The following is a 23,088-nucleotide window of genomic DNA, read 5'->3' on the forward strand; positions in this document are numbered from 1 at the left end:
AAAAATATATATATGTGTGTGTGTGTGTGTGTATGTGTGTTTGTGTGTGTATATATATATATATTCTGGCCCCAGATTATAGTTTTTTTGAAGGCAGTCTGTCAGGGGTCTACAATTGTATGAGTTATAAATAAGAAGTGACAATATCTTCAGTGGACTCTTGAACATGAAAACAAAGAGTCAACTGCAAATACCTTATTTACATACAACCAGACATTATGGAATGAATTTGTTCCCCCCCAAATTCATATGTTGAAGCTCTAGCCCCCAATGTGTCTGTATTTGGAGATAGGGTCTTTGGGGAAGTAATTAAATTAGGTCATACAACATACAGAATTGGAGAAAATATTTGCAAACTGTACATCTGATAAAAAAACATCTATAAGAAACTTAAACAAATTTACAAGAAAAAACTAACAATCCCATGAGAAAGTGGACAAAGTTAACTTGTTCATCAGCAATGGAAAAAAATTTAAAAAGTTTGAAAGTAGTCAAAGAACATGAACAGACGTTTTTCAAAAGAAGACATACATGCAGCCAACAGGCACATGAAAAAAAGCTCAATATCACTGATCATTAGAGAAATACAAATCAAAACCACAATGAGATACCATCTCACACCAATCGGAATGGCTATTACTAAAAAGTCAAAAAATAACATGCTGGCAAGGTTGCAGAGAAAAATGAACACTTATACACTGTTGGTGGAGTGTAAATTAGTTCATCCATTGTGGAAAGCAGTGTGGCAACTCCTTGAAGAGCTAAAAACAGAACTACCATTCAACCCAGCAATTCCATTTGTGGTTGTATGCCCAAAAGAATATAAATCATTCTACCATAAAGACACAGGCACATGAATGTACATTGCAGCGCTATTCACAATAGTAAAGGCATGGAATCAACCTAAATACCCATCAATGGCAGATTGGATAAAAAAATGTGGTACATATATACCATGGAATACTATGCAGCCTTAAAAAAGAATGAGATCATATCTTTTGTTTAATCATGGATGAAGCTAGAGGCCATTATCCTTAGCAAACTAACACAGGAACAGAAAACCAAATACTGCATGTTCTCACTTATAAGTAGGAACTAAATGATGAGAACACATGGACACAGAGAGAGGAACAACACACACTGCGCACTACCTGAGGGTGGAAGATGGGAGGAGGGAGATAATTAGAAAAAATAACTATTAAGTCCTAGGCTTGGAACCTGGGTGACAAAGTATTCTGAACAACAAACCCCCCTGACGTTAGTTTACCTGTGTAACAAACCTGCACATGTACCCATGAACTTCAAATAAAAGCTTGTTTTTTAAGGCAGAAGTCAGACCCTACCTTGAAAGAACTTTCTACATAGATGGCTATGGTGTTACTGAGCTTTTTTTTTTTTTTTTTTTTGGTCCATCCTGAATGTCATGGGAAAACTTTTAAACCACTCTGGATCAAGATTACTGCCTGTGGTATTTCATTTCTCACTCAACTGGTGCAGTTACATGATCTTAGAAATTCTTTTTGGCATATTGATGACTGTTACTCAAGTTACATCAAGAGACTTCTTTCTATAAGGAGCTATTAAGGCCCTCTTTTGGACACATACACAACTTCAATTTACATCTAAGACAACTTATTTTAAAGAAATTGCTTATTTGCTTTAGTCCTTAGATTATATGATCCTTTGGGCAGGGACTATTCTTTGAATACTTCCTGGCACGTTTTTGTCTCTCAATAAAGAGGAAGGTGAAGGAAGAAGGAAAGGAAAGGAGGAAGGGAGGGAGGAAGGCATTCTTGTTTTCTATATCCTAAACGTATTGTAGCAGGATGAGCCACAGACAAAACTCTTCAGACACCGAGTTAAAGAAGGAAGGGGTTTATTCAGCGGGGGGCATCAGCAAGACTCCTGTCTCAAGAGCCGAGCTCTCTGAGTGAACAATTCCTTTCCCTTTTAAGGGCTCACAACTCTAAGGGGGTGCATGTGAGAGGGTCGTGACCAATTGAGCAAGCAGGAGGTACATAACTGGGGGCTGCATACACCGGTAATTAGATCGGAACAAAACAGGATAGGGATTTTCACAGTGCTTTTCTATACAATGTCTGTAATCTATAGATAACATAACCGATTAGGTCAGGGGTCAACCTTTAACTACCAGGCCCAGGGTGTGGCACTGGGCTGTCTGCTTGTGGATTTCATTTCTGCATTTTAGTTTTTACTTTTTCTTTCTTTGGAGGCAGAAATTGGGCATAAGACAATATGAGGGGTGGTCTCCTCCTTTATTCCCCCACTTTGAGACTCTCACTCAATAGTGGGAGTTCTCACTTTCATTTTTACTACCTATGTCTTGCAAGACAGATTGATAGTGATTCATATAGTACACTTGTGCTGAAGCATTTTGGTGGATTAAGTTAATGATGAAGCTTTTTATCATTTGAAGAAGTACAGGTAGCAAACAAGGGAGCAGTAAGCAGGTTCTTATTACTATTATAACTCTTATTGTAAGAGTTTTAAATCATCTTAGCACTGGGAACCATTTTCTAAACATGGCCCCAGGATCAAATCCATGCCACACTTTCACGGGCACATGTGCCAGTTTTGTCATATCTCTATGTCTTTAACTACTTGCCCTTGATTATCTGTGTGTAGGCAGCAATTAGTAAGGTTAAATTTCCTACAGACCTCTCCTTCAGCTGCTAGCAAGTAGTCGAGAGCTAATCTATTTTGATAGATAGCATTTCTCATCTGAGTTTCTTGCCAGGCCAGAATAGTCAAGGCTCTACCGGTTTTGTTAGTGATTACTTTTAAGACAGCTTGTAACCATATGATTCAGTTGATCATGTAAATGGGAGTCCAGTATCCCCACGAGCCGTCTCATGCCTAAGTAGCAGGCCTATAATATTGTATGATTCTCTCAGGGGGCCATTTATAATTTTCTCAATTTCCTATAGCTATGCTTCTCTTTTCGCGGGAAGCATAGGCAGGGAAGCCCAGGAGTTTGCGTGTTTTTCTGGGCAGTAGGAAGAAAGATGGTTTAATAGTGCCAGTAACACAACTACTTGTCTGCTGGTCAGGCAGCTTAGTGTAGGCTCTATGTCCACATATCCAGTATAGCCCAGTGGGGGCCATCCAGTCCCGATGGGATTCTGGGTGGGTCTAAATGATCTACAACTTTGGAAATTTACGGAATGGATTTTTCTCTGTGTGGTTTGAACTCCACCATGTAGTCTTCCTACAGGAAGGGTGAAGTCCTTCTCCACTTTTGCTATACAGTATTATCTAATGATTGAGGCTTTTAGGACCTAGAAGTGATCAGGGTGATTCTTTTGGGCCAGGAATTCATCAGGAACTGGGTCTGTAGGTACTAATTCTTGGGCTTCCCATGGACATTGATCTCCTATTACAGTTCCTCCACATACATAACATGAAGTGACACTGAGAGACTGGGCTACATGCTCGGCTAATTGCAAAAACAATTTCTTCTTTTTCCTGGAATTTCTGGTACTGACACATTTAGTTTGTCATAGAAAGTTTGAAACACTGACTCAGGAGAGCGTTTGTAAACTTCTCCTTGAAGCAAGATATTTACTCAAGGATCCAGTCTAGCCCCATCAATTCCTAAGGTCACACGCTCCTCTTTTTTCCAGCGAGGATCAAGGGGATTGGTTATTACTAGCTCTAAGGAGTTACATTGTCCCTTAGTACAGGAAGGGCCATTTTTTCCTTTCTGAAGGTGGACTGGATCCTTTTCATTTTTTTTTTTTAATCCAAGTGGCCTAAATGACACAAGACCAGTATTTACATTTATTTCCACACAGTCCTAATTTATGACAGATGTACTTACTTTCTGCCATATAGCCCCTTTTCTAATTAAGAGAACCACACCTTATTCCCAACTTATTACTATTAATGACAGCACAGGCATCAAATTTTAAGGTGATTTGTTTGAGCACCCCTTTTTCTTCTGTTTTGGCTAACACTTTACTCATATCGTTTATAAGCCCTCACCAGTCCTCAGTCCTTAATCTTATTTTAAAAAATGTGTTCATGGGAGGCTCAGATGGGTCATAACACACATCAGGTTGGTCATTTTCTGGGCTACATACCTTGTATAGAATAACATTATACAAACAAGTTCTTTTTAGAGTTCCAGTACACTTATAATAACCATAAAATAATAAGACCATAGCAACCTTTTGTCCTACCTCAGTGACTTGATGTATATACTGGGAACAGTCCTCAATCTGAGGAAGGTCAGTTGACGTTCTTACTGTAAAAGTCCAAATTTTAAGGAAAATGAGTCCTGTGATGAGTTTCCTCATGCTTCGGGCGTGTGTGGACCAGTCAGCTTCTGGGTGTGACTGGAGCAGGGCTTGTCGTCGTCTTCAGAGTCACTTTGCTGGGGTTGGCAAAGATGCTCCCATCCATGTACCGCTCACAGTCTACTGATGTTTAAGGATGGTCTCGGAGGTTGGGTCTGCTAGAATAAACTGAGTCCAACACCTCTACACAGTTATGTTCAACTGGGCTCTCTGATAGTGGGAGCAAAGTGGTGGGGTTTAGGGTGTTACAGACTTCAGTGGTTATGTGGGGATTTTCAAACAGCAAGCTTTGGTACTTGGTTAATCTAGCATTTGTTAACCAATGATGTCCTTTGGTAGTCATTAAAGTTACCACAGCATGGGGGGGCTTTATATTCAGGGTTTGCCAAAGGGTTAGTTTATCTGTTTCTTGTGCTAACAGGGCCATTGCTGCTAGGGCCCTTAGACCTGGAAGCCAGCCTTTGGAAACCCTGTCTAGTTGTTTTGAGAGACAGGCCACTGGCCTTGGCCAGGGCCCCACAGTCTGGGTTAAAACTCCAACTGCCATTTTTTCTCTTTCTGACACATGGAGTGTAAGGAGTTTTGTCAGGTCAGGTAGCCTCAGTGCTGGGGCTGACCTGAGTTTTTCTTTTAACTCATGAAAGGATCGTTGCTGTTGGTTGTAATAGATGTAGTTTATCTAATCTACATTTTTATTAACTGTCTCCCACAAAAATATTGACTCAAATCCTGCAGCCATTTGATTTCAAGCTTTAAATTGATCTGGTATTCCTCATGGGACTCCAATTGCGTCTAAATAGACATGAGCGTCGAAAGACTCATAAGGGGCTTCTCTCGCTTTACGATGTCTTATTTTTTTCCTTCTGGTTGATGAAATGCCAGGGTGAAAGGGATAGCCAATTGGACTAAAGTACAAATGCCACTCCAGTTATTCGGCAGAGTGCCCAGTAAAGGTCCACCACAATACCACCACACGTCTGCTTGGGGAAGAACAAGGGCTGACTGATTGATAAGCTCTTGAAAATTCTTAGCTCACTGCATCCTTTCAGGTCTCCAAGAAACGCTAGGTTTCCTACCTGTCGTGAGAGACACAAAGTGAACTTAGTGTTGGGAGACGGAGGCTGGATGGCCCTCGGGGACTGACCCACAGGGTGCCGGACTTTGGGATATAGCAGAGAGCTTGGCATGACTTATTACTCCAGGCTGTAGAATCCTGGAAAAGAGCTACCATGCAGCCCACACCTGGTCGACTGGAGGACCACCTTAGTGGAAAGGGGACAATCTGGGCTTCTGGCCTGCCATGTGCACATGCATAACAATTGCTTTTGTTTAACGTGCAGATGGAATATTTGATCCATTTTAACCAGGCATTTGCATCTTGGTATCCTATCTTAATTGCTGAAGTTTGTTTTAAGTCTTTAACTTCTATGATCCTCTAGTAAAATGAATGTATGGTTTTAGGAAATTACAAAAACTGGTTGGGGCGGTCCATCCTTGCTCGTTAGTGGTCCACAGAATGTTGGACCAACTATGGCATGAAAGCTGTACATCAGGGGGCAACACTCCTGGTTAGCACTGGGGTCTTTATCGAAATCTCCCCGGATTAAATGGTCCTAGTTTACTAATGCCCAGTCTGAGGAGAGTCAGGAGGGACAGAAGTACTTTTCTGAAGTAGAAAGTTGTCTTTGACTTGGCAAGTCTCTACAGGGTATAACAAGACAAGCATTAAATGCAATAGTTTGAGGAGAAATTGACTTGGTTATGTTAATAACTAGATAGTCATCAATAGAACGAGGAAAGAAGAAAGTAATAGAATATATGAAAGAGTTAAATTTTTCTTAGCTTCAGTTTGGTAGGGTTGTCCCCTGGGACAGAGCCCACGACGCTGGAGGGGGTGGCACTTTCTTGACTCGGGTGTGATGAGTCCATCCTTTTTTTTGCTGTACGAACAGCAGTCTCGGTAGTTAGCAGCACAAGGTAGGGTCCTTCCCAGGCTGGCTCGAGTTTTTCTTCTTTCCACTGAGAACGTGATCTTCAGGCTGGTGCTGGTTTACCAGAAATTCTAGGGGTGGTACATGTGCTAAAAGACTTTTAGGTTTTTTTGCAAGAAAGGAAAGTAGAAGATAAACCAAGTATGTAATTTTTAAGAAATTGACCTTTTGTTTTAAATGTGGGGACCTTGGCAGTGGACTTTATAGTCCTTAGTGCCTTTTTACTGAGAAATTTCCTTTAGCACCTATTTTTATTAGTTTTTAAACCAAAGAAAGTCAAATATCATTTTACATTTAATAGTGCTTCTCGTATGATTTTTATACCAGATAAGCTAAATTTTATCTTTATATTAGTGTGTTATTGATGTTAAACCTAATTTTAATAAAACCTTGTAGAAATATTTATTTAATTTTTTAGGTTTGACCATAAGGTAAGATTTTATAGATTCTTTTTATCCTTTTATAATTTTTGCTAAAGAGCAGGTTGGTGCTTTAAGAAAAACCTGTTATGCTTTTTACTTTAATGTCCAGTTCACAGAAAAACTGGATGATACTTCTTTAACTAGCTAATATGTTTACACACAGAATTTTCTTTAGAATTAATGTTTTAAAACTTTCTTAAACCTTCAAAACAATAATTTTTTTAACTTTCTAATGTAGGTAAAAATGTACATTCTTATGCTTCCTTATAATCCTTTTACCAAAGGTATATTTTACTTTTCTTATATACCTTGCACATAAACTTTTTTTTTTCTTCTCAGTAGTTTTACCTTCGGGAGGCCTAGTTATTTTTACATTTTTTGCATAAATTCTTTTTTATAACATTTTTCTCTTTCATGACTTTTGCAGACAATTCTTCAACATGCCTCAACTTTCTGACTTATTACAAATATTTATTTCTTTAAACAACCAGTTAATTTATTTCAGGACAAGAATTTACCATATAATACTCTTTTTATATAAATTCCGCCCCCCACTCTTTTTTTTCCTTAGGATACTTCTGAACTGGTAAGGTGTGCTCACAATGAGGTTTCCTCTAGAAGTTATTATTTTTTACTTTTTGTTGTTGTTGTTGTTGTTAGCAAAGCAGTTGCCGCTACAGATTGAATGCATTTGGGCCATCCGCCGGTTACTGGGTTAAGGATTTTTGATAGGAAGGCCTCAGTGCTTTCGGGATACACCCTTGTTTACACTGACAACAAAGTGGTATTGGAGCGTTATAGGATTATGGAGAATACCTTCAATTATCAGTTATAGGTTTTAAGTTTACCTTGGCTTTTAAAGGAATAGGGTATACTTTTTTTTTCTTAACTACTTGTATATCTCTCTCTTTCTCTCTTTCTTTCTCTCTTTGATTTTGTCTGTCTCTCTTTGACTTTCCTTTTGCCTCTGTCTCTTCCTCTCTCTCTCTGCCTCTCTCTCTCTCTCTCTCTCTCTCTCTCTCGTTATCTGTCTCTTCCTCTCTCTCTTTGCCTCTTTTCCTCGCTGTCTCTTTCCTTTATCTCTTTCTGCTGGTCTTTCCTTGCCCTTGTCAGCCACTTATGCTGCTGTTCTCTCAACCACTGTGTGTTGGGGGTGAGGGGTCTAAAACCAGCTGTAACCAAGTGTCTATGTACGGGAACTGGTCTGGGTTCCCTGGCTTACAGGTTACTTTGTGCCATACCTTTGAAACAAGGGACCTGCCCAGGCTTCCTTCTAATGGCCAACCTACCTCTAATGTTGGCCAGTCTATCTTACACAAAGTTTTAAGTTTTCCTAGTGTCATAGTACTCCATAGTCTCCCTTAAATTCTTTTTTGAAATTTTTCAACATAGTTCCTAGTGGGGTGGGCTTATTTGTGCCTGAACTATGCTTCTTTGAGACAAAACACCATGCTCATACCACAGGCACACCACAAAACAAAGAATGGGTAAAAAAGGGGAAACACACTTTTGCAGTTTGCACCAAACCAAAATCAAAACCAAAATCAGAGTATCCAGAAATCCTAGCCAGGTCAAAACCAAAACCAAAGTATCAAGTGATCCAAGTCAAGTCAAAACAAAAACCAAAGTGCTGGTACAGGCACACCATGGGTGATCAGGCCATGCTTCCACTCAAATGGAGTAGGCAAGTTCCCAAGACCAATCCTGTCAAGCAGTTCAAACCAAGTCAAAACCAAAACCAAAGTGCCGATAAAGGCATGCCGTGGGTGATCCGGCCACGCTTCCACTCAAAAGGAGTGGGCAAGTTCCCAAGACCAGTCCTGTCAAGCAATTCAAACCAAGTCAAAACCAAAACCAAAACCAAAGTGCCAACAAAGGCATGCCATGGGTGATCAGGCCATGCTTCCACTCAAACGGAGTAGGCAAGTTTCAAAGACTAGTCTTACCGAGTTTTAGATGTCCAGACTCCAAGTGCCCGTTCTTTCCCAGTGTTCGGCCACTGCATTGATCCTCGACTGGGGCTTGCCACACACTGCTGTGGCGAGGTGTCCCACTGGGGCAAATGCCTACCTGGGAGCGCTCTTAGGATCCGCCTCGCTCAGGCTAGTTGGAGTCCCCCGCAGGGATGTTTCACAGGGCAGGCTTAAGCCACCTAAGGCGCTGCCTCAACCATCCACCAATCACCTCTCTTCCCAGTCAGGGAACCAAGAAATGTAGCAAGATGAGCCACAGACAAAACTCCTCAGACACCAAGTTAAAGAAGGAAGGGGTTTATTTGGCCAGGGGCATCGGTAAGACTCCTGTCTCAAGAGCCAAGATCTCTGAGCAATTCCTGTCCCTTTTAAGGGCTCACAACTCTAAGGGGGTGCGCATAAGAGGGTCGTGATCAATTGAGCAAGCAGGGGGTACGTAACTGGGGGCTGCATGCACTGGTAATTAGATCGGAACAAAACAGGATAGGGATTTTCACAGTGCATTTCTATACAATGTCTGTAATCTATAGATAACATAGCCAATTAGGTCAGGGGTCGATCTTTAACTACCAGGCCCAAGGTGTGGCGCCGGGCTGTCTGCTTGTGGATTTCATTTCTGCCTTTTAGTTTTTACTTTTTCTTTCTTTGGAGGCAGAAATTGGGTGTAAGACAATATGAGGGGTGGTCTCCCCCTTTACTATAATTTTGTCAAAAAAGAATATTAAATTTGCCTAAAATGTAAAAAAAAAAAAAAAGAAAGAAAAGAAAAGAAAAAGGTCGTAATGGTGGGGCCCTAATTCAGTAGGGCTGGTGTCCCTATAAGAGGAAGAGACATTGACGTTTGCTCTCCCGGCATGCACAAAGAGGCTATGTAAGGACACAGCAAAAGGACAGCTTTCTACAAACCAGGAAGAGACCTCGCCAGAAATCAGCCCTTGATAAAACCTGGATCTTGGATTTTTTTGCCTCCAGAACTGTGAGAAAATAAATTTCTGTTGTTTTAGCCACCCAGCCTGTGGTGTTTTGTTATGGCAGCCCGAGCACACTGATACACCAGACATTCACATGTATCCAACTGTTTCACTATAATAGCCTTTCTTACTTTGATCAAATTACTGCATCAGGATTTGATCTTAAATTTCCTGTTTCCTTTGCTGTTGTAAATGTAGCTGAGCATCCAAATTTCACTCAATTTGGATGCTAACAAGATTAGACAGTTATCTGACAGTAATCAGTGCCTGATCCTATTCTGTGTCTTCTTCCATCACCATCCCACTAAAGAGCTTGCATGTTTTGTTTCTTTTAGCCAGATAGTAAACATTTTTCAGGCATTTTGTATTTTGCCATTGTAAATGGTGATTCTCTCTCTGTGTGTGTGTGTGTGTGTGTGTGTGTGTGTGTGTGTGTGTGTGTGTGTGTGTATTAGGAGCGGGTAGTGATCGGGATGCTAATCTATGCACAGTGACCTTTGTTTCTATCTGGCTGAGCAGATGTAGGAATTAATCATTGTCACTCCTGGATGGTGCTGCTGCAGCTGTCCCCCACTGCCTTTCTGCCCCTGATAGATTTATTAGTGTGTTTTGTTTGCTGAAAAGCATGCCTCAGCACAGAAGAACTGGCAAATTAGAGAAGCTTATCTGTGAGTATAATTTTTTAGAAACCTGGTTTTTTCCTGCATATCTGTACCTATCTCTGAGTTCTTTAAATAAAAGAAGGAGGAGAAAGAGAGGAAAGAGAGAAAAGGAAAACAAACAGGTAATATTGTTTCTGTAACATCAGAATGATTATTTCCCAGCTGAGAATGTTCGTACCATTGTCATGGCCATCCAGCTTAGGATTGCAAAGAACCGATTGTTTTCTAACCTCTGTATTTCTTTTTGCAACTGCCCACCCCCTCTCCCAATTAACTGCCAAGTATCAGCCAGAATTTGGGCATACTTTGGTTCTAGGCACAAGAAAATAAGTGGTCTGGGTTACTTAGTGCTAAATTTATTTTATAATAAGCATCACTACAACCTTGAGACTATAACTAACACTTTCTAGGCTCCAAGCAACCCCTCTACATAGATATCCCTGCAACCTCATCAAATCCAACCCATGGGGATATTGATACCGGCCTGGATGGAAATCAAAGTAGCCACATCCCTTTCAATGTTGGAAATCTGCCAAACAATTCAGTATAAATTTCCTGGGCCTGGGCTGTGTATTTTCATTCCGCCCCACCCCCCAAATCAGTCAGCATGCCCTGGGGCAGAGACTAAAGAGCTGCCAGTGCCTATTCAGAGTTGGCTTATTCCTTTCTGATGGCCCATCCCCTCCCGCAAATTCAAGACCTTGGCCTTAGATATCTTGGCTAGCCTGGGCCTTTCTGGTACCACCCTTCACTCTCTAGGAGCTCTGAGAATTCTGTACTCCCCGACGCTGCTTGATAGAGTAACTCACAGCTCACTCTTTCATTGACTCTTTCTGTATTTCTCTTCTTCAGAATTTCTCTTCTGCTGCTGCTTTTAGACATCCTTGCATGTTCAGTCCCTAAATCACCACTGCTTGTTATTACTTTCATGTTCCCAACATCTGACATATGGGTCTTAATCCCATGGGTCCACCCAGACTCATGAATTTAAACTCTTCTGGTCTAAACTCTTCCACCACCATTCGAGCCTCAATTCTGTGAACACCTTTGTCTCTAAATGCCAAGTACCTTAGTATAAGAAGGCAGATTAATCCTCTGAATGTCAACTTAATAGTTAGGCCTATCTCCCAAGAAAGAGCAATGAAAACTCCTAGTTAGTAGTAACTCATTTTGATCAAATAATCAATTTTGGGACCATTTTCTTAAAACTGTATTATATTGCCTGTAACTATTTCCTGGAGGATAATGATCATCCTTAAATCACTATGTGTTTTGTGAAGTTGGTGCTTTACTTTTCGTGTCCTAAATTTGCATATCTGAATCTTTAAATTGTAACTGCTCTTTCAAGTATTCTAGGATTTCATTTGCCATGGTTGGGATCTCTTTGTGATTTGATAGGTTTCGATCACATCCTCACTAGCCTTCTTTCCAAGCCACAGAACGGTCTGTCTTCATTCAGTAGAGACCCTGCCGTTCTAGTTTTCTTGCTGGAATTTGTTTTCCCATATCCTTCTTGAGCAAAGGTCACTAAAGCCAAATGTTTCATTCTGGCACTTTGTGAGACATGGGCTTTAAACTCTCAGAAGAAGAGAAAATCTCATAGTTTTGTATGAGATATACAATGAACAACAGTAAAATAGAAATGTTATTGGCAAGAGGAGTCTTTCTCCAATATCCATGAGTAAGAATTCCTTGGACACATAAGATAACAAGAGGAATATACTTACTCTGCTTTCCTTTTGAGATATTCTTCACATACCATGAAGTTCTCCTTTTTAAAGTTTGCAATTTAATACTTTTTAGTATTTTCACAAGCTTGGGTAACCACCATCACTATCTAATTCTGGAACATTTTTATCACCTGCAAACAAAACTTTGTACCTGTTAGCAGTCTCTCCTCATTGCTCTCTTCCTCCCACACCTGGAAACCACTAGTCTACTATCTATCTCTATAGATTTGCCTATTCTGGACATTTCATATAAATGGAAGTATTGAACATGGGGCCCTTTGTATCTGGCTTTTCTCATTTAGCATAATCTTAGCATAATGTTTATAAGGTTTCCCCGTGTTGTAGCATAAAGCATTACTTCATTCCTTTTTATGGCTGAACATCCCATTATAAGGATATTCCACATTTTATTTATCCATTCATCAGTTGATGCTATCTGTTGTTTCCACTTTGAGGCTTTTATGAATAATATAGTGCTGTGAACATTTGTGTGCAAGTTTTTTCATGAATATATGTTTTTACTTATCTGGGTATATACCTAGGAGTGGAGTTCCTGGGTTATATGGTGACTTTGTGTTTAACATAAGTGTAGAACTGTTTTTCAAAGTGACTATACCATTTCACAATCCCACTAACAATGTATGAGGGTTCCAGTTTCCCTACATCATCACTAACACTTGTTTTATTATCTGCCTTTTTAATTCTAGCCATCCTAGTGGGTATCTCATTGTGGTTTCTAGTCATATTTCTCTTATGACCAATGATGCTGAGTATCTTTTTATGTGCTTATTATCCATTTGTTTATCTTCCCTGGAGAACTGTCTATTCAAATCATTTGACATTTAAAAAAAGTACATTGTCTTGGGGCCGGGTGCCATGGCTCACGCCTGTAATCCCAGCACTTTGGGAGGCCGAGGCAGGCAGATCACCTGAGGTCCGGAGTTTGAGACTAGCCTGGCTAACATAGTGAAACCCCATATCTACTGAAAATACAAACATTAGCTGGGTATTGGCGGCACATGCCTGTAATCCCAGCTACTCTGGAGGCTGAAGCAGGAGAATCACTTGAACCCAGGAGGCGGAGGTTTCAGTGAGCCAACATGGTGCCACTGCACTCCAGCCTGGGTGACAAAGTGAGACTCTGTCTCAGAAAAATAATAAATAAATAAATATTGTCTTGGAAATATACTTAAATCAATTGGCCTATAGTTGCAGCTACTCAAGAAGCTGAGGTGGGAGGATTGCTTGAGGCCAGGAGTTTGATGTTTCAGTGAGCTATGATTATGTCACTGCTCTCCAGCCTGGGTAACAGAGTGAGCCCCATCTCTGAAAAAAAAAAAATGGAGAAAGAGGAAGAAGAAGAAGGGGGGGGTAGGAGGGAGGAGAAGGAAGAGGAGGAGGAAGAAGAAGGAGGAGGAGGAGAAGGAGAAGGAGAGAAGGAGGAGGAGGAGAAGGAGAGAAGGAGGAGGAGGAGAAGGAGAGAAAGAGGAGGAGAAAGAAGGAGGAGGAGGAGGAAAAAGAGGAGGATGAGAAGGAGAAGAAATGCTCTTAAATCAATAGTTCTCAAACTTGGTTCACATTAAAGTTTCCTAAAATCCTGATGCGCAGGCTTTAGCCTAGGCCAGTTAAATGGTGTAGGACCCAGGCAACAGTTTTAAAAACAAATCTCCAGTTGATTCTAATGTTTGAGGGCCGTTGCTACAGACTACATGACTAAGCTGATGATACCAACATAAAAATGTTAAAGATTTGATAATTTATAAATTATGCCAAGTATTAAAGATGGGAGAATTGACTCAAATGTGAATTGTAAAATACCTAACCAGGTCAAAAGATAGAGTCGAGATTTTTAATAAAGATTGATGAACTTTCCTATAACAGAAAGTTTCAAACCACCTATTGCTAGAGAAAATGTCCTGGCTGTGGTTCTTGCCTAGTGAGCAGGAGTTGGTTTCATGAGGTAACCATGGGAGAGCCAGTAAATGTGAGTGATCATGACAATTAAATCTTTAAGCCCAGATAATTTATGTCAATTATTCAATGTTCATTAAGGAAAGTGAAAAAAATGAGTATTATTAGTAGAAAATGGAAAAGCAGGCTTTTGAAAGGCATAAAAAGATTGGAGGCTATTTTAAGAGACTTTATTGGAAGCATAGGAAAAGAGTATCTGAGAATTTTTAAAAATCCAGTCACATAAAAATGTGACAGTCACAGTGGTTATATTGTGGAGGGAAAATGACATCTCTCAAAGAATGTAAAAAGCTCCCCAAAGGAGAGCAGGGAGCCCACAGAGTGTATTAGGTTAGGTACAAAATAGGAAAAAAGACTTTGAGAAACACTTTTGAAGAGAGTCCAAAACACATAAAGGGATTATTTAAAATCTGTTAAAAGGAAGAAGCTAGAATAACAGTGGGATCTTTTGCTGAGAATAAGGGGGCACAGGGAGTGCTGAGGTACCAAAAGACAATAGACCAAACTAATTATATGCCTCTGAATGTATTGAGAAAGATACCAGAGTGATAGCACGTTCAAATTGCCTACTATGAATGGATCAGTAATAGTTAATTAAATAGTTTCCTGTGTTCTGCATATTTCAAGTCAGGTAGGTGGAACTGAGTAATCACTGGAAACTCTTGGTGTTTATCTTGAGATTTCTGAAGGCCTCCAGAAGAAATTTTTCTCGTCTTGCCTCTCCCTAAAGCCACTGCCCTTGTCCTCATGCTCCTATTACCACCAAGGCTCCTAAGTGTATAGTCTACCCTAGTCACCTCACTTTCTCATTTCCAATTCATTCTTCAACCCATTCTTCTAACTCCATTGAAAGGTCATTAAATCTGGCTCATTGCTAAAGTCATTAAATCAACAGATCTTTTTTTAGACTAAATTCTTTTTAGCCTTTAGATACATAAACCATTAACTGTCTCTTCTGTTTTTCCTTTCTGAAACTTCTTTTCTTAACTTTTATTATACGTGAATGTCCTGGTTTTATCTCTCCGCTTTTTACCAGCTACCTTCACTGGCTCCAGAATTACTTAGGTATTTTTTTTGTTAAGGCTAGTCAAGTGAAGCAGTGGGAATGGAAAAGGAACAAAGAAATCTGTAACTGGTTGTGATCAATTAATTGTAAACACTACTGCATTCAGACAAGCCTTACCTATTTAATTTTGATAACACTCTGGGTTCCAGTCTCGATTCACTTCTTATACTATATCCTTCACCTTGTTTTAACCTCTTCTGTGACATCTCCTAGTGCTGCTTCTCATCCCATTTTCTAACTTCATGGTTGATATAGTCATAGAGATGTTCCATAGTTGATTCTGATCCAGTAACCAAAACCAGATTAATATCTTACCAGCAATCTTACTCTTCCTCTGTGTAACTCCTGTCGTGGTTAATAGCACTACATCCACCCATTCTCATTCTGGATTCCTTTGTCTCCCTACACATCCAGCTAGTTACCAGGTTTTAGATGTTTAACCTCTGAAATGTCTTTCAAATCTGTCTCCTATTGTCTGTCTCCATTGCCCAACCATAGTCTTCATTTGTTTTTCATCTGGACTATTCCAATAGTCTCCTAACACATCTTGCCCACTTTTTCAGCTACTGATCTCTTGCCAGTATTTTTTTTTCCCGAACACAACCTAGTTTTAAAACACAGACTTCTACTGCCTACATAACTCCTTAGGTAAGTATTTAAGGTCTTTTGTAGTCTGGCCCCAACATAAAATTTCCACTTTTCCCCTTGAGATTAAGTTGTGCTCTGGTCATGTATGAGAATGGCCATTCCTTGAGCACACCATGCACATTCCTCACCATGCCTTTGTTCATGCTCTTCCTTGTTTCACAACTCCTCATTTTTCACCTGACAAACTCCTATCTATCCTTTAAGACAAATTTCTATCTCAAAATGTGGGTCCTGGGCCAGCAGCAGCAGTATCACCTGGGAACTTGTTTGAATACAACTTCCTGGGGCCCCACTTCAGACTCTGTTTCATCCAAAACTGTGTGTGATGAGGACCAGCAATGTGAATTTTAACAGGCTCATGAGGTGATTCTGATGCATTCTAAAATTTAAGAACCATTGTTCTAGGGAACAATTTTTTTTTTTATCAATAGCCATAGCACTTTACACATACCTGTATTACTTACTGCATTATTTAATAACCATGTTTACTTATTCACTTATTTATCTGGTCTGCTAAGTTGTGAGTCCTCAAAGTCAAATACAATGGTTTTGTTTTCTGACACCTGCCATAGTATCTGGCACATAACAAGTGCTTGATAAGAATTCAGCATACTAAAATATACCCCCTTCCCTCCAGGCTTCAGTCTAGCTAGAGTAAACAGAGAGGGCTAAGATCAAATGGTGTCCAAGGCATCTACACTTAAAGGTTGATATACGTCACACAAACCAAAAGCTTACACACTGACAATAACCAATGTCATCAAGGTAATAACCAATGGGTACTAGGCTTAATACCTGGGTGATAAAATAATCTGTACAGCAAACTCCAATGATACTAATTTACCTATGTAACAAATCTACACTTGTACCCCTGAACTTAAAATAAAAGTTTTTTAAAAAACAACAAAAAACAAATAAAGCAAATGTCAGCAAGGATGCAGAGAAGCTGAATCTCTCATACACTGCTGATATACCTACTCTGGAAAACACTTTAGAAGTTTCTTATAAAATTATTCCTTCACTGTGTGATTCAGCAGTCGCACTCCTATGTATTTACCCTAGAGAAGTAACTATATATGTTCACACAAAAAGCTGTATGCAAATGTTTTTAGCAGCTTTGTTTGTAATAGTCAAAAACTGGAAGCATTAACAATCAAAAAAGAAATCAAGAAAACAATTCCATTTATAATAGCATCAAAAAATGAAAACTTGGGAAAAAATTTTACCTGAAAGTTGAAAGACCTGTACACTGAAAACTGTAAAACACTGATGAAATAAATGAGGAAGGCACAAATCAATGGAAAGATATCCATATTCGTGGATTGAAAAAATGTATATTGTTAAAATAGCCATACTACCAAAGCAATCTACAAATGCAATGCAATCCTACCAAAATACCAAAATTCACAGAAATATGAAAAAAAACCTAAAATTCTTATGGAACCACAAAAGACCCTAATAGCCAAAACAATCTTCACCAATAAGAACAAAGCTGGAGGTATCACCCTAGCCTATCTAATTACAAAATCTACTAAAAAGCTATAGTAATCCAAACAGCAAGATGCTGGCATAAAAACAGACAAATCAATGGAACAGAATAGAGAGCCCAAAAATAAATCCATGCACTTACAGTCAGTTGATTTTTGACAAAAGTACCAAGACAACACAAAAGATAAAGGACAGCCTCTTCAATAAATGGTGTTGGGACAACTGTATATGAACATGCAAAAGAATGAAATTACACCTGTAACCCCAGCACTTTGGAAGGCCAAGTTGGGCCGATCATTTGAGGTCAAGAGTTCGAGACCAGCCTGGCCAACATGGTGAAACCCTGTCTGTATTAAAAATACAAAAATTAGCCAGGTGTGGTGGCATGCGCCTGTAATCCCAGCTACTCAGGAGGCTGAAGCAGGAGAATCACTTGAACCTGGGAGGCAGAGGTTGCAGTGAGCTGAGATCACGCCACTGCACTCCAGCCTAGGCAACAGAGCGAGACCCTGTCTCAAAAAAAAAAAAAAAGAAAAAAAGAAATTGGACACTGGACCAATTGTATATGGTATAATGGTATACCATATACAAAAAATCAACTCAAAAATGGATTAAAAGCTTAAATGTATGACCTGATACTGTAAAAACTATCAGAAGAAAACATAGGAGAAAAGCTCCTGCCATTGGTCTGGGCAATGATTTTTTGGTTATGGCCCCAAAAGCGCATGCAACAAAATAAAAAATAAACAAATGGGATTAAACTAAAAGGTTTTTGCACAGCAATGGAAACAATAAACAGAGTGAAGAGACAACCTACAGAATGGGAGAAAATATTTGCAAACCATACATCTGATAAGGGGTAAATATTCAAAGAATATAAAGAACTCAAATCAATAGCAAGAAAACAAATAATCCAATAAAAAGTGGACAAAGGACCTGAATAGACACTTCTCAAAAGAAAACATACAGATGTCCAGCAGGTATATGAAAAAAATGCTCACATCACTGATCATCAAGAAATGCAAATTAAAACCATGAGTTATTAGCTCATACCTGTTAGAATGGCTATTATGAAAAAGATGAGAGATAACAAGTGTTGGGGAGGATATGGAGAAAAGGAGACCCTGTACACTATTTATGAGAATGTAAATTAGTACAACTATTATGGAAAACAGTATGGAGGTTCCTTAAAAAATTAAAAATAGAACTGTCATGTAATCAAGCAATTCTACTTCTGGGTGTATATCTAAGGGAAATGAAATCAGTGTATGAAAGAGATACCTGCACTCCCATATTCACTGCAACATTATTCCCAATAGCCAAGATATGGAACCAACCTAAGTGTTCATTTACGAATGAATGGATAAAGAAAATGTGAGATATATGTATGTGCACATACACACACACAGTTGAGTACTATTCAGTCTCAAAGAAATCCTGGCATTTGTAAAAACATGGATGAACCTGGAAGACATTATGCTAAGTGAAATAAGCAAGACATAGAAAAACAAATACTACATGATCTTACTTATATATGGAATCTAAAAAAGTTGAACTCATAGAAGTAAAGAGTAGAATGGTGGTTGTCACAGATTGGGATGGAGGTGGTTGACAGAAATAGAGAGATGTTGGTCAGATCAAAGGGCACAAAGTTCCAGGTAGGATGAATAAGTTGTGGAGAGCTATACAACATAGTGTCTATAGTTAGTAATAACGTATTGTATACTTGAAGAATTCCAAGAGAGTATGTCTTAAAAAAAGATAAGTATGTGCAGTGATGGATGTTGATTAAATTAATTTAATAATTTTAATTATATCACAATGTATACAAATATCAAAATACCATGTTGTATACCATAAATATGCAATATTTGTCAATTATACCTTAATAAAGCTGGGAGGAAAAAACTGGAAACCCAAATATCCTTCAACAGGTGAATGGATAAACAGTGGGGCATCTTACAATGGAATACTAGCTAGCAATAAACATGGGACAAAGTATTGATACATGCAACAACTTGGATGGAGCTCAAGGGCATATGCTGCATGACAAATGTCAGTCTCACAGGCTTACACACTGTAAGAGTCCAGTTCTATACAACGTTCTCAAAAGACAAATTTATAGTGACGGAGAATGGATTAGTGGTTGCTAGGAGTTAGGTTGGGGAAGTGTGTCACTATGAAGGATAGCATGAGAGAGTTGTGTTTGTAAGTGTGTATGTGTGATAGAACAGTTCACTATCCTGATTATGACGGTGGTTTCATGTGAATTTCATAGAAATCTATATAGGTGATAAATTTCATAGGACTACACACACACACACAGAGTGCACATAAAAATGGATGAAATTTCAATAGAGTCTGTAGTTTTTATAATAGTATTGCACTAATGTCAATTTCCTGATTTTGATCATGAACTCTGGTTATGTACGATGTTATTGGGGAAAGCTGGGCTAAGGATACACAGGAGCTCTCTGTACTGTTTTTACAACCTCTTGTGAGTCTTAAATAATTTCAAACTGAAAAGTTTTTGAGAAAAATAAAGCACAGGGATTTCTGATGAAAGCTAAATTAGAAAGCGCTGCTTGACATAATGCTAAAACAGGACCCAGGAAGTGGAGAGCTCATTGCCTGGTGGAGGTGGGAAAGGGGTAAAGGGAAGTGGAGATTCCTGCCTTGAAGAACATTTGGTAGAGCACAGGCCAGGCCTCTCAAACTGGTCACTCCTGGCTTGGGGAGTAACTAATATTAAGGTGGAAAGGGAAATGAAAGCTTCCTTCTCATCAGCTTCCCACATGGGGAAGGGGGCTAGAATCTCTCCTCAATAGGCCTCCATTTTCTCAATAGGGAAAACGGAGAGAAGGGGAAAAGGGTTCCTCCTTAACAATGGTCACAAAAGGTTACGTGTGCAAATAGTGAAAGATTAGGTGGCGTAAGAACTCAGGCTCTGGAATCAAACCCAGCCTCAAATCCAGTGGCTTGATTGTTCTATTGAACTTTGCTATATACCCTGTTTCTCTATTTAAAAACAGGGGTAATGATACTACTTATCTCTGACAGCTGATTACATTAGATTGTCTATGTAAAGCACTTAGCAACCACCTAGCACATAGATAATCACTGTTGGCTACTCTTTTTAATACTATTCTATGCCATTACCAATTTTCTAAGAAGTAACAATAATAACTCAGATGATTCTGACCATAATGTAATTTTTGATGAAAGTTTCTTCAGGATCCTTCAATGCTTCCAACTCATAAATTATATCAGCCCTCAGTCAGTCCCTATATATGTAAATACAATTTAAATTAAAATTAATAGTTGCTACTTTCTATTACGTGTCTTCTGTGTGCTTTGCACTTTAAATACAGCAGGATAATTACTATTTTCCCCATTTTCAGATGAGGAAACTGCTTCAGAGTAGTTAGGCAAATCTCCAACATCCATAAACAACACAGTAAACCCAGGCAGTCTGATGGCAAAGCCCAAGCTCTTTCCACTACACTGTTACCTCAGTAGTAATCCATAAAAGATGCTTAAACACATACACATTGTCTGTTAGTTGTTCTTTTTACATCACATTACATGGGCAGACTCTACAACTCCTGCCACAGCCTGGCACAGACACTTCCAGGCCATTGCCGGAGCCAGTGGAAACACTAGACGACAGAAACCAAGAACCCAAAGCTAATTGTAGCAAGAATTCAGTCTGGAGTTCAGTCAGTAGATAAATCCAAGAGGCATCATGGAAATTGTGCCAAGGTCCAAGATCCAAGCCAGCAGTCAGAATCTAAAGGGGCAGGCAAAACCCAGCAGGAGGCTCTGCAGGCTCTGTGCCCCCCAGGGGATATATGACTTCCTCTCTGTCTCCTCTTGTTGACACTGCCGGCTATAAATGGGGGCTTTGTGGATCCTCAGTCAAGAAGGCAGGTAAAAATTCTTGACCTACCAGCACTACCACAGGACGTTAGAAACCAGGGCAGGAAGACCCTGGGTCTTCATTAGTCAGTATGATGAAAACCCAGGCAGTTGGGTCTACTAGTGGGAAGTGAAAGAACACTGAAGGAAACCAGGAGTCAGGACATCATCTGGATTTGCTGTCCCAACATGGTCCCTGTCTGGCGATTAAACACCATGCAAATTTCTTCATCTGAAAATGAAGGAATCAGGTCAGATCACTGATTTTCAAACTGTGTTCCTCAGAGCCCAGGGACTCCAGTCCTGCCGTGGAGAGATAGATGGGCAAGCAAGTCCTTCCTGTACAGCACGTGTCCTTTCATCTCTTCCAAGTACTGAACCTTCTAATTCTAATGATTTATGCAGTGTAACAAGCTTTTAGTAAGTTTCTACTAGGCTCGGGGCCTTGTGGAAGGTGCTGATGGGGACAAAGCTGAGTGAAACCCAGTCCCAACATCCTGAATTCCTAGATTCTGGCTTAATGGGGAACCATTCCAGCAGCTGTCATTGTTCAGGATTCCGCTCAGATTCCAAGATACACACAGGCCCAGAGTTCTGCCACAGAATCGAAGATAAGAAAGAAGGGAAAGAGGCTGAGTGCAGTGGCTCGCGCCTGTAATCCCAGCACTTCCAGAGGCTGAGGCAGGCGGATCACCCTGGGGACAGGAGTTTGAAACCAACCTGACCAACATGGAGAAACCCCGTCTCTACTAAAAATACAAAATAAGTTGGGCATGGTGGCGCACACCTGTAATCCCAGCTACTCGGGAGACTGAGGCAGGAGAATTGCTTGAACCTGGGAGGTGGAGGTTGCTGCAAGCCGAGATTACACCACTGCACTCCAGCCTGGGCAACAAGAGTTAAACGCCATCTCAAAAAAAAAAAAAAAAAAAAAAAAAAGAGGAAAGCGGAATCTTCCCCAGTATGGCAGGCAATCTTTCCTGCCTCAAAGAGATCAATTTGCATGTCACCTGGTAGCCCATAATATTCTGCTTTAGCAGTGACTCCTTGTGATTGGATGTTTCCTAGGGCCAATTGTGCTTGTGCTTCATGCCCTACTTAAAATCAGGACATCTGCTCTGCCCTTTTGGAAGAGCTACAAGTCACCTGCCAGGAATTGCTCAAGGCCTTTTCCTGCAGCTAAACAGAGAAAGGAAGTTGAAATCACTGCCTCATAAATTACAACACATGCCAGGGTCGTAACCCTAGAGTCTGAGGTTCTAGGCGAAAAGAGGATTTTGCGTGTGTGTCTAGTGTTTTCCCGTGGCATTTAAAAGCACATCTAAAATATAATTGCATGAGATATGGCAAAAATACATTCAGAAACTATTTTTTTGAAGACAAACAAACAAAGTAGAATGTGCCCATAATATTCCTAAGTAAAGCCACACAAACTTCCTTTCCAGTAGAGGTATCCTTTGGGGCTTTTTACCCCTCCTCATCACCAACTTATCTTGAATTTATCACTATGCTTTTTCACTACTGTTCCTAAACTTCAAGGCATTTAGTCTTATATCCAAATTTCCATATTTCAGCTTTTAAAATAGTTTCAAGGATACTTTTAAAGTTGATCCTAGCCAGGAGAGGTGGCTCATGCCTGTAATCCCAACCCTTCAGGAGGCCAAGGTGGGAGGACTGCTTGACTCCAGGAGTTCAAGACCAGCCTGGGTAACAAAGTGAGACCTTGTCTCTACAAAAAAATAAAAACTAACTGGGTGTGATGGCATGCACCTGTAGTCCCAGCTACTTGGGAAGCTAAGGTGGGAGGATCACTTAAACCCAGTAGATCGATGCTGCAGTGAGCCAAGATCATGCCACTGCACTCCAACCTGGACGAGAGAGTGAAACTCTGTCTCAAAATTAAATTAAATTAAAAAGTTGATCCCAGCA

The 23,088-nt window shown here is 39.9% G+C and overlaps 1 protein-coding gene across 6 annotated transcripts in view; it reads left to right on the forward strand.

Annotated features, from left to right (window-relative positions):
* Positions 1-23,088, forward strand: part of GPR156 (G protein-coupled receptor 156) — a 132,892-nt gene that overhangs the window by 70,765 nt on the left and 39,039 nt on the right. The window contains exon 1 of one of the 6 annotated variants that reach the window (XM_015446386.4): positions 10,211-10,344. The exons of the other annotated variants lie outside the window; for them this stretch is intronic. The gene's annotated coding sequence lies outside the window, so the exon portion shown is untranslated. Of the gene's footprint in view, positions 1-10,210; positions 10,345-23,088 lie in introns of those variants that run through there. 6 annotated transcript variants of the gene reach the window in all.

Source organism: Macaca fascicularis, chromosome 2, assembly GCF_037993035.2.
Source record: "Macaca fascicularis isolate 582-1 chromosome 2, T2T-MFA8v1.1".
In the NCBI taxonomy this organism is placed as follows: domain Eukaryota; kingdom Metazoa; phylum Chordata; class Mammalia; order Primates; family Cercopithecidae; genus Macaca; species Macaca fascicularis.